The 16,191-nt window shown below is 39.8% G+C and overlaps 1 pseudogene; it reads right to left on the bottom strand.

Annotated features, from left to right (window-relative positions):
* Positions 1-12,557: 12,557 nt before the first annotated feature.
* On the bottom strand, positions 12,558-13,276 carry LOC120872680 (annotated as a pseudogene).
* Positions 13,277-16,191: the final 2,915 nt, after the last annotated feature.

Below are 16,191 nucleotides of genomic sequence, written 5' to 3'. Positions count from 1 at the left end.
CGCCCCTGGCCTCGATTTCGAGGTGGCTTCTCCCGGCCACCCCTGACCTTTGGACACGGGGTGTCTCCTCCCGGCTGCCACTGGCCTCAGACGCGGGGTAGCTCCTCCTGGCCGCCACTGACCTCGGATGCAGGGTAGCTCCTCTGGGCCGCGCTTGCTTAGTGCGTCAGCTCGCAGCTGCCTGCGCTTAGTGCGTAATTTGTCCATTACTCCTGATATTTCTTGACTTCCTACTTTTGCACTGCAGTCCCTTATAATGAAAATGTCATCTTTTTGGGTGTTAGTTCTAGAAGGTCTTGTAGGTCCTCATAGAACCGTTCAACTTCAGCTTCTTCAGCGTTACTAGTTGGAGCATAGACTTGGATTGCCATGATATTGAATAGTTTGCCTTGGAAACGAACAGAGATCATTCTGTCGTTTTTGAGATTGCATCCAAGTACTGCATTTTGGACTCTTTTGTTGACTGTGATGGCTACTCCATTTCTTCTAAGTGATTGTTGCCCACAGTAGTAGATATAATGGTCATCTGAGTTAAATTCACCCATTCCAGTCCATTTTAGTTCACTGATTCCTGAAATGTCGATGTTCACTCTTGCCATCACCTATTTGACCACTTCCAATTTGCCTTGATTCATGGACCTATCATACCAGGTTCCTATGCAATATTGCTCTTCATTGCATCAGACTTTACTTCCATCACCAGTCACATCCACAACTGGGATTTTTCTGGAGGATGAGACTCTGCAGTCTCCAGGAATCCCATTTGCTATGACATATATTTCTTTATTTAAAAAATTGATGACGAAAAATAAGAAAAATATTATAATTTAGAAAATGAGCCTGCCAGCTTCCTGATTGGGAGTACACTTGGGTGTTTTGCTAGCTCACATTTAGGATCATGAGTCTCCTGATACTATGCATCCACAAGACAAACAGAGATGGGATACCAAGGTCAGAGCTCATTCCTACTCTGTAGAAAGAATCCTGACTCTGCCCCATTAATGGTGACCACAGTTTCTTACAGTGGTTACTTGTTTGTCAGGCTAAGCTTTGTTCTAAAGTTTAACAAGGTACAGATGTAGATATTCCCTAGGACTGACATTTCAGATAGTCACAAACCTGATTGACCATATTCATTTCCCCTCCAAAAAGGCCTTGTAATTTTTGTGCGTCACTGAAGGATCAAAATTACACAGCATGGGATATTTTTTTCTTGGTCTAATAGAAGTCCAAAGCTCAACCAGTCAAGTACTGGTGGTGGAAGCATCCTTAGCCTTTTTTGGTGGCAGACACATAAGAAATGGAAGCTATGGAACCAATAATCAATCTACCTGCATATGCACTTCAAACATCATTTTGCACTTAATTCAATTCAGGAGCTATTCTGCTGTATTTTAGAGACATTCCATTGTTTTTGTTCAGTTGCTAAGTTCTGTCCAACTCTTTGCAACCCCATGACTGCACCACGCCAGGCTCTTCTGTCCTCCACTATCCCATGAAGTGATGGTACCAGATGCCATGATTATAGTTTTGTTTTTGATGTTTTTATTGGTGTTTAAAATTAGTGAACTAGAGAATTTACATTGGAAAAGAATTATTTTTGAGTACCATATGCATATTTAAAAATAGCTGTAACCTCAGTCGGAAGAAGTCCCTAGGAAGTCTTCTTCAAAGATTTAAATAATGAATTGATGCTCTAGGTTGATGCTTTGGAAATTTGAATGGGTTATGGATTGATGACCATGGTATTGGTGATATATACTTGCTAAATGGGGACCCACTTAATCTCAGCATCAGGAATTGCTTTTCATTTTGCGGACACTGGAGACTTCATTCATGAGTAAGTTTTCCCTTTTTGGCTTTGTTGCAAGAAAGCCTTAGATCCAAACTGGTGATTTGTTCAAACAAGTGTGTAAGACTCAGTGCCATTTTGCATTTACCCATTTCTGGGTCTTTGTTTATACTCCTTGTGTTTTTCTTTCTTCCCAATTTCTCATGTAGGTTGCCTTGTGTTATTTTGTATAGTTGTGAATAAGTATTAATCTTTCTAAAGGATAAAGAAGGATATAAATAAATGCAGAGATAAGTAAATAAATGCAGTAGTCCTAGAAGCAATGGCATTCTGCCTCCTGTTTGAGGCTCAGGGATCATGTTTCCCTGGTGTTCAATGGTGTGTCCTAAGTCATGTCTGATTCTTTGCAACCCCATGGACTGCAGCATACCAGGCCACCCTGTCCTTCACTATCTCCCAGAGTTTGCTCAAACTCATGTCCATTGAATTGGTGATGCCATCTGATCATCTCATCCTCTGTTGCCCCCTTATCCTCCTGCCTCAATCTCTCCCAGCATCAGGGTCTTTTCCATTGAGTTGGCTCTTCACATCAGATGACCAAAGTATTGGAGCTTCAGCGTTAACATCAGTCCTTCTAATGAAAATTCAGGGTTGATTTCCTTTAGGATTGACTGGCTTGGTCTCCTTGCAGTTCAAGGGACCCTCAAGAGTCTTCTCCAGCACCACAATTCAGAAGTATCAGTTCTTCAGTGCTCAGCCTTCTTTATGGTCCAACTCTCATATCTGTACATGACTACTGGAAAAACCATATCTTTGACTATATGGACCTTTGTCAGCACAGTGATGTCCCTGCTCTTTAATATGCTGTCTTGGTTTGTCATAGCTTTCCTTCCAAAGAACAAGTGTCTTTTAATTTCATGGCTGCAGTCACCATCCACAGTGATTTTGGAGCCCAAGAAAATAAAATCTGTCACTGTTTATACTTTTTCCCCTTGCATTTGCCATGAAGTGATGAAACTGGATGCCGTGATCCTAGTTTTTTAAATATTGAGTTTTAAGCCAGCATTTTTACTCTTCTCTTTCACTCTCTTCACTGGCTTTTTAGTCTAGGTGTGTCTTGGTGTGTCTAGGGCTATTGTAAGAAACAAAACTGCCCATTTTCCAAAAGCTGTTTGGAGTTGAGTCTGTGCAGCTGGGTGTATTTGGACATAGCTTGCAGATACACACATGGCATGGCAAAAGGAAGCTATGGAGACTCTCATCTGTGAGGGAAGTTACTAACCTGCTTCTGGGACATAGAGGAAGAGGACCTTCTGAAGGCACGTGGACTTCCAGGATTTAGCAACTCAAGAGAGCTGGAGTCTCAGTGGTTCCCTAATAGCCACTTTGTTGAGAAGAACAACCCAATTTGACTTGTGAAGTGGCTATTTTTATAAACCTCATATTTCTCCATGTGATGACTTCTTAAATAACCTGATGAGGAGGGGTTCCAGTTTTACCTTTTTGCGCCCTACCTACAAGAACATTTCTGAAACCAATACAATAGAAATGCCTTTTACGTTCTTACTTTAAAAATGTGTTCAAAGTCCTAACCGCATAGATGCTATGGCCATCCCATCCTCAGCTGTGTACATGAGGAGTCAGTATTAGGGTGTTCTTCCAGAGAAGCCTTCTTTTTTTCCAGTGACTTGACTTTTTGGCCCCTTTGTAGCGCAGCCAGTAAAGAATCCACCTGAAATGCAGGAGACCCCGGTTCGATTACCTACTTCAGTATTCTTGGGCTTCCCTGGTGGCTCAGATGGTAAAGAATCCCCCTGCAGTGTGGGAGACCTGGGTTCGACCCCTGGGTTGGGAAGATCCTCTGGAGGATAGCATGGCAGCCTATTCCAGTATTCTGGCCTGGAGAATTCCATGGACAAAGGAGCCTGGTGGACTATGGTCCATAGGGTCTCTAAGAGTTGGGCATGACTAAGTGACTAAGTACACACGTGCTCCATAATGAGGGACATGATTGAAAGCAAAGGCTGCTTCCTCAGTAATTGATTGTGGGCTGAGAATCTGGAGCTTGGTGATTTTTTGTCCATTGAGTACCATTTCACTGAACCTCAGGCTGGAGAACACCTGCAGAAAAAATACCTTATGTAATATCTAAAGTAAACTTTAAAGTATTTTGCATTCACATGTGTTTTGCTTTTTTTTCCTGAAGGCATTGAAAACACAGTAAACTGATCACCATGTTGTTATGAGTAGCATCTTGCTAAAGGAAGTGAATGGCACTTTTTCATGTGATTTGTGAAGTTAAGGGCCAGAGAGAGACACAGAACAATTAGCCAGCAATAATCAGGGCTAGAATAAAACTTGCCCGTCTGTCACTTAGAGCTCTACTGTCACAACAGCCTCCACTCTAGCATCAGAAGTCCAGTTTAAGGGATATTCGTATCAATCTTTGGAGACCAGAGTTCCCCAGCCTGCCAAGTGAATGAATATTCAGTCACTTCAGTGTGTGTGTGATGGTAGTTAGCAACACAAAGCAAGCCCAATGCCCAAAGAATGTGTAGAGGAATGTTAACTCTAGGAGCGACCTTAACTTGATTTTCATGATTTCCTTGAGTTTAAAGCCTCGACCACAGTATTACATTACCAAGTTATTTGCATTTGAAATATAATACGGGGGGGGGAGGGGTGACATTTAATTAAATTACAGTGCTACCCTCAGGCTGCAGGGAACCAGACTGGCACCAGGCTGTGTGGAAGGTGCTGGATGTACATTTTGTGCTTTTCCTGAAAGGCAAGGACTGGGAGGAGGAAACTCCAGTGCTACCCAAGAAGCATACCAGTGCTGAGCAGGCGCAGTTGACTGATTTGGCCTTAAAAATGCAGAATATAAATTGCATGTGTGAGAGTCCATTGAATGTGGAAAAGAGCACATACCTGCAGGCTCCACATTTTCTAAATGTCCTAAGAGAAGAGAAAGAGTAAGAATCCCTTGGCTTATCATAGACATAGCCCAGCCCTTCCCCAGTGAGAAAGGAAACTGGTTCTTTTGAGTCAACATGGCTCAGGATAACTGGGGGACTGTGGTCCCTTGCTCCTACTCTCTTGAGAATCCATGGTAATGGTTAGAAAAGGCCACCAAGGTCCCCATTGCTCAGAAGACCTTCCTTTCCATGCCCATAAGCCCCTATTTGCTAAGCAGGTAGGAGGTGGGAACATTCAAGATGTCCGCACAGAACTCTAGCCATCTTATCTCCCATAGCATCTGTTTTCAACTGGCACAGATTTTTCCCTCCTGGCGGGACATTTTCAATGCTCAGAAACATTTTTGGTTGTTATGATTGGGGAAGTGCTACTGGCATCTGTTGGGAAGAGGCCCTGGCTGAATATGCTGAAATAACATACCATGCATGAGATAGCCCCTCACAACAGAGTTGTTCAGCTGAGTCAGCTGTGCTGAAGTTGAGAAACCCTGTTCTAACAGAAGATGAGATTATGAAAGAGTGGATTCTAGTTATTGAGTTGGCTATTAAAATAGAAAATAACTTATAAATTGCATTGACCCAGTGTATCATTCAGAGTCCAACCAGGAAAGTGGGGACCACTTTGGTATTTAAAAGGAAACAAAGTTTTTTAAATTGAAGTATAGTTGATGTACACTATTGTGTTAATTTCTGCTGTACAGCAGAGCAGTTCAGATATATATATGTAAATATATATATGTGTGTGTATATATATATACACACACATTATTTTTTAATGTTCTGTTTCATTCTGGTTTATCACAGGATATTGAATATATATCCCTGTGCTATGCTGTAGGCCCTGGCTGCTTATCCATTCCATATATAATAGTTTGCAGCTACTAACCCCAAACACCCGATCCTTTTCTCCCCGCCTCCCCACCTCCAGGGGAGGTGTGCATGTGTTTCTGTTTGTAGGTATGTTCATTTGTCATATTTTAGATTCTACATGTAAGTGATATCATACGGTATTTGTCTTTCTCTTTCTGACTTATTTCACTGAGTATAATAATCTCTAGTTGTTGCAAATGGCATTATTTCATTCCTTTTTATGGCTGAGTAATATTTCATTATATGGATGTGTATATATATATGCCACATCTTTATTCATTTGTCAATAGACATTTAGGTTGTTTCCATGTCTTGGCTATAGTGAGTAAGTGCTGCTACGAACATCGGGGTGCATGTGTCTTTTTGAATAACAGTTTTGTCCGGATGTATACCTAGGAGTATGCAGGATCATATGGCAATTCTATTTTTAGCTTTTGGAAGAACTTCCATACTGTTTTCCATAGTGGTTACACCAATGCACATTCCTACCAACTGGTTAGGAGGGTTCCAAAAGGAAACAAATTTGATTCATAGATTCAGTTGTGCAGGTGCTGGAGAGACTGGGAAACAGAGAGGAGAGCAAGTCAAGGCAAAGGTTAGCAAAACCAGGACGTCAGTACCATTTCTTGGCCAAGGTATAGGGTGGGATGTGGGGACATTGCTGTTTAGGGATTATGGTAGTTAGAACCACAACAAGCTGGTCTGGTAGGAGCTAAAACCGCTGAGATGAGGATGCTTCTGGAGGGACAACCAAAGGAAGAGAGGGAGAAATACTCTGATTTTTCCTTTCTTCCATCATGGAATCTCCCACCAGTGCCTCCTGTCAGCTCAATTCAGTCCAGTAGCTCAGTCATGTCTGACTTCACAGCTCCATGGACTTCAGCACGCCAGGCTTCCCAGTCCATCACCAACTCATGGAACTTGATCAAACTCATGTCCATCGAGTCAGTGATACCATCCAATCATCTCATCTTCTGTCATCTCCTTCTCCTCTCACCTTCAATGTTTCTCAGCATCAGGGTCTTTTCCAAGGAGTCAGTTATTTGCATCAGGTGGCCAAAGTATTGGAGTTTCAGCTTCAGCATCAGTCCTTGCAGTGAATGTTCAGGACTGATTTCCTTTAGGATGGATAAGTTGGATCTCCTTGCAGTCCAAGGTACTCTCAAGAGTCTTCTCCAACACCACAGCTCAAAAGCATCAATTCTTTGGCACTCAGCTTTCTTTATGGTCCAACTCTCACATCCATATACATAACTACTGGAAAAACCAAAGCTTTGACTAGATGGACCTTTGTGGCAAAGTAATGTCTCTGCTTTTTAATATGCTGTCTAGGTTGGTCATAACTTTTCTTCCAAGGAGAAAGCATCTTTTAATTTCATGGCTGCAATCACCATCTGCAGTGATTGTGGAGCCCTCCCCACCCAAATAAAGTCTCTCACTGTTTCCATTTCTATTTGCCATGAAGTGATGGGACTGGAGGCCATGATCTTAGTTTTCTAAATGTTGAGTTTTAAGCCAATGTTTTTACTCTCCTCTTTCACTTTCATCAAGAGGCTATTTAGTTCTTCTTCTCTTTCTGCTGTAAGTGTGGTGTCATCTGCATATCTGAGGTTATTGATATTTCTCCTGGCAATCTTGATTCCAGCTTGTGCTTCATCCAGCCTGGCATTTTGCATAATGTACTCTGTATGTAAGTTAAATAAGCATGGTGACAATACAATATACAGCCTTGATGTACTCCTTCCCTTATTTGGAACCAGTGTGTTGTTCCATGTCCAGTTCTAACTGTTGCTTCCTGACCTGCCTACAGATTTCTAAGGAGGTCAGTTGGTCTGGTATTCCCATCTCTTTAAGAATTTTCCACAGTTTGCTGTGATCCACACAAAGGCTTTGGCATTGTCAGTAAAGAAGAAATAGATGTTTTTCTGGAACTCCTGCTTTTTTGATGATCCAATGGATATTGGCAATCTGATCTCTGGTTCCTCTGCCTTTTTAAAATCCAGCTTGAACATCTGGAATTTCACGGTTCACATACTGTTGAAGCCTGGCTTGGAGAATTTTGAGTATTACTTTGCTAGTGTGTGAGATGAGTGCAATTGTGTCGTAGTTTGAATGTTTCTCGACATTGCCTTTCTTTGGGATTGGAATGAAAACTGACCTTTTCCAGTCCTGTGGCCACTGCTGAGTTCTCCAAATTTGCTGGCATATTGAGTGCAGCACTTTCACAGCATTATCTTTCAGGATTTGAAACAACTCAACTGGAATTCCATCACCTCCACTAGTTTTGTTTGTAGTGATGCTTCCTAAGGCCCGCTTGACTTCACATTCCAGGATGTCTAGCTCTAGGTAAGTGATCACACCATCATGTTTATCTGGGTCATGAAAATCTTTTTTTTTTTTTTTATAGTTCTTCTGTGTATTCTTGCCACCTGTTCTTAATGTCTTCTGTTTCTGTTAGGTCCAGACCATTTCTGTCCTTTATTGTGCCCATCTTTGCATGAAAAGTTCCCTTGGTATCTATAATTTTCTTGAAGAGATCTCTAGTCTTTCCCGTTCTAATGTTTTCCTCTATTTCTTTGCATGATCCCTGAGGAAGGCTTTCTTATCTCTCCTTGCTATTCTTTGGAACTCTGCATTCAAATGGCTATATCTTTTTTTCTTCTCCTTTGCCTTTCACTTCACTTCTTTTCATAGCTATTTGTAAGGCCTCCTCAGACAACCATTTTGCCTTTTTGCATTTCTTTTTCTTGGGAATGGTCTTGATCCGTGCCTGCTGTATAATGTGTCACGAACCTCTGTCCATAGTGTTTCAAGCACTCTGTCTATCAGATCTAATCACTTGAAACTATTTGTCACTTCCACTGTATAATCATAAGGGATTTAATTTAGGTCATATCTGAATGGTCTAGTGGTTTTCCCTACTTTCTTCAATTTAAGTCTGAATTTGGCAATAAGGAGTTCATGATCTGAGCCACAGTCAGCTCCCAGTCTTGTTTTTGCTGACTGTATAGAGCTTCTCCATCTTTGGCTGCAAAGAATATAATCAGTGTTTTCAGTGTTGACCATTGGGTGATGTCCATGTGTAGAGTCTTCCCTTGTGTTGTTGGAAAAGGGTGTTTGCTATGACCACTGCGTTCTCTTGGCAAAACTCTGTTAGCCTTTGCCCTGCTTCATTCTGTACTCCAAGGCCAAATTTGCCTGTTACTCCAGGTGTCTCATCTGAGCCCTAGCAGAAAGCCAGCTGTCCTGGGAGGCTAGGAAACACAGATACAAGGAAGAGGGGTAAATGACTTTGAATGCAAACAGGTGCAAACTGGTCCATACTATCTTAGAGAGCCTAGTGAACTTTCCAGAGCATCAGAACAAACCATGGCATGTTTGAGCAAACATCCAAAGAGTTCTGCATTATGGCTGGTACTGTTTACCACAGAACATCATCTTTCTTCCTGCCTTGCAACTTGAGCTTAAAATAATTTTAAAATTCCCATAATAACAAAGAGAAGATACAGTTATTTCTTTCTCTTTCAGGCTTAGAAATAGCCAACTTCATGTGTTGAGTGGCCTTGTGACATGCTGTAGAGTTTTTGTCTCTGTGTAGACAGCACAGTTTGTTGGAAATCCTGGTCAGTGTGCAGAGCACAGATTGTTAATTTTACTGGATCTGTGGCAAACTCAATCCTTCATTGTCAGGCTTCAGCTCATTTTGGTGGCAGTGATCTTGCTTCTTGCTTCACTCGAATGTATATCCTCTCCACGGGTCCTGCCCCTCTGGAAACAGGCTGAAAGGAGAAGGCTGTTAGGGAGCTAGAGAACCTACTGTGATGAATTTTATTTTTCCTTACAGTGTGATTTTTAAGAATTTAGACAAAGCAAAGGAAATTAATTTGTTTGTTTTCTATTTGAACTGCCCAACGAGTTCCCAAAGTCATGGGGATAAAAGTGATAAATTTTTAAGAGTCTTCTTTAAGAGAGTTCTATGGATGCTTAATTATTTTTGCCCCACTTTTGATTATCTGCAGTAATGGAGATGTGGAGGGCCCAAATCAATACCATCCCTTGATAATCCAAAAAAATCTCAATGTTGCCATTAGTTCTGACCTCCTCCCCCACCAAACCTTTTATCAGAGCTACTAAAAAGTGCCTCTGCACCCCCTGGGTTCTCAATATATTCAACTTGTTGACAGGCTGACTGATAAAATTGTCTGATTTGAGTTTTATCTCTTTTTCCCTGCTCCTGCCCACTCTCTGGGGGAGGTGCTAATGAGCAGCACAAGAACAAAACCACAGGAAAAAGAGACTGCAGAAAAGCCAGGGTAACACACAAAATGATTAAATAGCTCCCATATCCCTGAAACTTTACTACATAATGTCAGCTTTGTAGGATTTTTTTTTTTCCTCTTTTCCTAAAATAGATTGAAATAACTCAAATGGGCTAAGTGTATGGAGCCTGTGTGGACCCTTTGATGCTTTGAATAGCTTTTGTATGGTATTCATTTTCTGGGGAAAGATTATTAATTATTAATCCCTTTATAAATGGCATTGATGTTACTCCTCATGCTGGTAAAATGCTCAGACATTTTAACTTCAAGGCAGCTAAGAATTGGGGTGTTTGTCTTGATCCCTTTAAGGATGACTAAAACTAAGAAAGAACTTGGGGACCAGGTTAAATTGTTTTCTTGTGTTATATTTGTCAGACACATTTATCCATCATCCAAACTGGACTCATGGACACCAGAGAAATAGCTGGCTGCATCACTATCTTACTGTGCTTGCTCACCCTTTCCTTTTTTCCCCATGATGGGAGATAAGGCAGAACTGACAATGAATAAAGCATATACATTGCTGCTGCTACTGCTAAGTCGCTTCAGCAGTATGACCCCACGGACCGCAGCCTACCAGGCCACATTGCCACAAATATCAGATCTCTTACAAGTCCCAATTTATATTATTCTTTAAGATCTGCAGTAACACCACTGTTTGGGTCCAGTGCCTACTAATGATGACCATGTCTTCCAACTTTGTCAAAATATACCATTAAATGAATGGAGTGCCTGATAAAATGTAGAAAGGTGAAATGCAGTGAAAGGTTCTCATATGGAGGAATGAACTGGCATCTGATCAGATGCCTGCAAGGGAGCCAATGACCTCTCTCTTTGGGCTTTATTCTCCATAGAGGAATGAAGTTTCCTCTTTCTGAAGGAAAAAGCAGTGCATTTTATGGTTTTCCTTTCTGTTTCCTTCAGTCATTTTTACTTCAATTTACCAGATATCATTTGAAAGCAATTTCATAAACATTGAAGTGGCTATGAAATTCAGTGTTTGTATCTAGCAGGTGGCTTATAAGATCTAAGGAACCACCTGGTTTTGAAGAATTGGGATGATATGTCAAGGTTCCAACAGAGATACAAACCATCTTGAGTGATTAGAACAAAGGATTTATTATAGGGTTTAGGCCTCACATAATTGTGGGAGCTGATAGATTGGACCTTGTAGGCTCTTACCTCAGCATCCAGTATTAGAATTGAGGTTGTCAGTCAGATCAGCAGTTGGGGAAAAAAGCTTGAAATAGACGAGAGAGAATGAACCAGAAACTCATGAGAACAGCTGAATACATGAGCAGAAACGGGTCAGATGTATATAGGGATTCCATTTCCAATCTCAGACTGGATGACTGGAAAGAGAAGATGGTGCCCTTTACCAAGGAACCATGCATGAACCTGGCCAAAGGCTGAAAAGCTGGAGGAGCAGATCCAGCAGGAGCTAGAGAACCTGGGGGTCCAAGTGCTGCTGTGCTTCACCTGGGTGAGCCAGCGGATCCCTGATAGGGTATACGAGCTGTCACTGTGCCTGTACCCAGCCGCATGCCCCAAACTTCAGAACATAAAAAAAAAAAAAAAAAAAGGCTGTACTTCACTTCTGCCTTCCAAATATTGCACAAAATGTCACTTGTGGGAAGTGCTAATTTGAAACTGTGCAGGGAAGGTATGCTGGAAAGCAACCATAGTTCTTTCTTAGGTGACATAGCGTGGTCACTTGATGACATGACTCAAAAGAGATCATCTCTGAGCACTCAGATATGTAAAGGGGAACTCACACTTTGAAGAAAGGCACCTTGCCAGGCGACTTATTTCTTGGCAAACTGCAAGGTATCACTGTTTAGTGACAGCATTTTGCAACTTGCATTTTTCTTTTGTTAGAAACTGTTGATACATTGAATTTACTGATCTTTGTAAACCATAGTACTTTTACATGAAAAATTACTCTCTACAAATGCTAAAGTATCTGATAATCTTGTATTGTAGTATGTATATATTTCAGCCAAAATATTTACACAGGTATTATTGCTTTAATTCAGGCAAACTTTTTGTGATAAAAATTTTGTAAGGTTAAACTCATGAAATTATCTGTCTCCTTGTAATTCTTTTAGTGTTTTGCCAAATTAAGATGCCTCAGAATCATAGGTTTTCTCAATTTTATACCACTAAAAACATAACTTACGTGATTTTTAAAGATCTTCATCAAAATTGTTTGAGATATTTTAAAACATATTTATAGAATCTCAAAGTAAAATCTTGCACATTGTTTGTGCTCTCATCATTTAATATGTTTAAACTTCCTTCTTGCTTTATGGGGGGATAAATTTAATGTGTTCTTACATGCAAATTTTACTTCCAGTAATTGTCATTCACTGAATTCTTCATACTATAGTTGGTTTTTTTAAGTATTCATTTGTTCTCTACTTGGATTAAAATTTTCTAAGTGATTTTGAACAAAATGTAATCAAAATCTAGAGAACTCATTTATTTACAAAATTAATACCATTGTAAAGCAAATAGGTTTTTGGTTTTTTTTTCCAGTTTGAAAGCAGTCACTGTTTATGAACTGACCAGGTTATAAAAATAATCATGGTAGATACTTTAGTTCTTCCTTCTAATAAGGCTGTTGCTCTGATCTTCCCTGTTGTCTACATCTCCATCTTCTACAAAATGAGTGATCTTTCTCTTTATTCCACCTTGTGGAGAAGATAATGTGAAAAGCCACAGGAAGTTGTTTGCTCCTTTGAAACGTTTTCCAGCAGTTTAGATCTCATGAATCAGATCCTTTGTGCAGAGGATGCCATATTTACTGAGATTGAACAGTCAACATGTTATCTGTCAGGGCAGTTCACTTCTTGTTGATTTTGCCATAACCATGCTTGTAGACCAGTTCATTTACTGACTTCAGGTTTGTACCCCATGCAATGTGTGGCTCCACAGTTCTCAGCATGTTAATTGAAGCCTTGTTGAACTTCAAAAAGGTGCCACTGATAATCTGACAGAGGCAGAGAAGCCGCAACCTTTTCAGACCTTTGGGCTCAGACCACTGATAGCTCTGATCCGGATGACAAATGCCAATTTGGGTTCTCCAGACACATAGAAGTTGCTGACTTTTCTTGCCATCCTAGCCTGAATTCAAATCTCAGTTCTGTATATCTGCCTGTATTCCTTGTGATAATGCTTAGCTTTTTCATGGATAAGCTTCCTCCTTGCCTTTTGAAGCATCTTTGGGGCAAACTTCTGCTCAGATGTTTGATCTCAGGTGCTCTGTGAAATCCTTCTGCTGTTTCTGGGACAGCAGAAGCCTCTTTCTTCTCTTCTTCAGCCTCCACGGTTCCAGCCAGGAAAGAGGCCAAATAGGTTGATTTTTAAGGTAGTTCTTCAAAATTTCAAATCTAAAACCCAACTGACAATAATGATGAACAGCAAAGAAAGAAAAATCATAGTCATGGCAAAGTTTTTTTTTAAAGTTAATTTTGCATCAGTTTAGTCAAAAAGTCTTTGTACTTCAATTACTGTATTTTGAGTATATGAAATGTAAATTTAACAGCTATTTCAACTAAAATCTTATGTGAGTGAAATTAAAAATGAGTCATTTGATGTAAATGAAAAGCCATGGTTGGTAGAGTGGTATGCAACTGCACTTTCTATAGCTTTACAGACTTTATCATCATTATTTGGAAGAGTGTTCTTTGAATAACCCCTCATGTTGTAAGTAGAATACAGTACTTCATTAGCAGTTTTGTTTTTTGCTTTACTTGTGATCAGTGATACCACTATGATCCCTGCATGGTGGATGGTAAATGTTAACACATACATTGTGAAAGTTATAAGCTCTCATCAGCTTTTTTAAGAAGTAGAAATTCAAACTTTAAGTTGTCCTTAAATATGAATCTTTTGTGGTTTTTAACTTACTGCTGGCTTAAGAGTTTATTGAAGAATAGAAAGTGAAAGTGAAAGTGATGTCACTCAGTCGTGTCCGACTCCTTGCGACCCCATAGACTGTAGCCTACCAGGCTCTTCTGTCCATGGGATTTTCCAGGCAATAGTACTGGAGTGGATTGCCATTTCCTTCTCCAGAAGAATAGAAAAGTATTGTCAAATACTTAAACAAATAAATATGTAGTTATATGTTCTCACCATACACTGAAGAGGGAAACTCAATAGTAAAAGCACACAGCCTGCTCTTATAGGAGCCCTAACAGGACTGCTATGATTTTCCACTTTTCCTGCTGACCTCACTGCCTTCGTACATCTTGCAGTCATGGACGATGGCATATAAGAATCTAGCAAAGACAGTAGTGACAGATACTTCTCTCACCACCACCATAAACCAGAGGAGTTAGATCTTCCTAAGTGTTTATTTTATCAATGAATACCTTGCAATTTGTCCTTGAAAGAGAGGAATGAATTGCCCCGGGAAGGGTCTGGGAAAGAGAGATGGACTAAGAGTGGTCATCTTTCAGATGTAGCCATGAGCTAATGTGAGAAGTCTATTATTGGACGTGCATTTCATCTGCAAGTAAAAAACAAAAATGGCAGAAGTTGGAGGTACAAAGTGCAGTTCTTCTAGAACGACCTTGGATTTTTTTTTTTAATGCAGTTGTGACTAATGATACATCACTAATAAGACAAAAATCTAAAACAAATGGATAACAGTAGCAACCTGGGATTGTCCTGGGCAAATCAGAATATGTGGTCACCTAACTTGAAGGCAAAATTTGTTTGTCTATGTGCTTATTTTATTGCTAATTTAGAGAACTTGATGTATTTGGTTGACCAAGAAGTTTGTTCAGGTTTTTCCATTACATTGTATAGAAAAACTTGAATGAACAATTTGGCCAACCCTAGAGATGTTCTCAACTCTAATCTTCCTCGGTTGGTAAAGAGACTGTTCTAAGGAACACTAGGTTGTAGTGAAACCATAAGTAAGTGTTGAAATTGTGTTAGTCTTCTTAGTCATCTTTAGGAGAGTGGATCCCATTTGGTTTGATATTATCAAACTTGAGATTATTCTGAATATTACTTAGTCTAGAAGGCTGCACACAGGTTTTTACACTGACCTAATTGGTAGAGATGCTTATTATTAAATGGAAGTATTTGTTCAGAGTTAGAATAATTTCTAAAATTGTAGTTTATGCAGGAAATTAAAAAAAAAAAATCAAATCCTCAAAACTCCAGCTAGGGTTCATATTTTTAACAAATCAGCAGGCATTTGAAACAGAGAAATGGCTTTATTCTGCTAGCTTATTTTACTAATTGTTATCCACTTCTAACCCACTCCAATATTCTTGCCTGAAAAATTCCATGGACAGACGAGCCTGTCGGGCTATAGTCCTTGGGGTCCCAAAGAGTTGGACACGACTGAACACACACGGACACATTCACAAAATAGTGCTAGTTCTGTTTAGTGCATCAGTCCAAAATGTATATCTTTAACCCTGTTAGGCCTCCTGTGAAGAATGGTTTTTCTCTTTCAACTTAAGCCTAAGTGATTCCTGCTTACAAGAACAGGTTTCAGGTTAAAACAATCTTGCTTGGCTTTATTTTGAACATTTACATTTCCTTATTGTAGCCTGTCACTGGTTATTCAGAAACTTTCCTTGAGGAGTTTGGAGTAGCTTTTTTTCCACTCTTGAACGTCATTGGTTTATGTGTATGAGCTGCTGTAAAGCACAGTGATTGCTTAAAAACACTATAGTTACTTAAAAAAGATGACTTTGATTGTGTGTTTTTTGTTCCCATCACAATAACACTTTGCAGGTGATTATTAAATTAGAGATTTTCTTTGTTTTTCTAACAAAAAAAAAACTGCTTTTTTATGTCAGCGCCAATTATGAGTGGTAATTTTTCACGTTTTACAAAAGATTTTTCTGTCCTACCTCCACGCCCCTCCCCCAGATAAAGAAGGGCTTTGACATTCTATGACAGGGAGGGTTTTTTGCATACACAGTGCTTTTGACTTTTCTTTTAAAAAAATCTGTTGACTCTATTGAAATGTGACAGGACAATATTTAACCTGAATAGAGGCATGTTGACTCCTCTTATTAAAACTGACAGTTAAGGACGTTTCTCTCTTTATTCCTTCTGATACACGCAGACAAGTCTTCACTGCTAACCAGTATACAAAATCAAAAACAAAAAAATACAGAGCAAAGAGATGACTACCTTATAAACAATATATGAATGACAATTGCAAGTTTAATCTAGCAAAGAAACCTTTTTTTATCCTTTA

Source organism: Oryx dammah, unplaced genomic scaffold (assembly GCF_014754425.2).
Source record: "Oryx dammah isolate SB20612 unplaced genomic scaffold, SCBI_Odam_1.1 HiC_scaffold_13, whole genome shotgun sequence".
NCBI classification, from domain to species: Eukaryota; Metazoa; Chordata; class Mammalia; order Artiodactyla; family Bovidae; genus Oryx; species Oryx dammah.
Note: the sequence above shows the minus strand (reverse complement) of the source record. Positions and strands in the feature narration are given on the sequence as shown.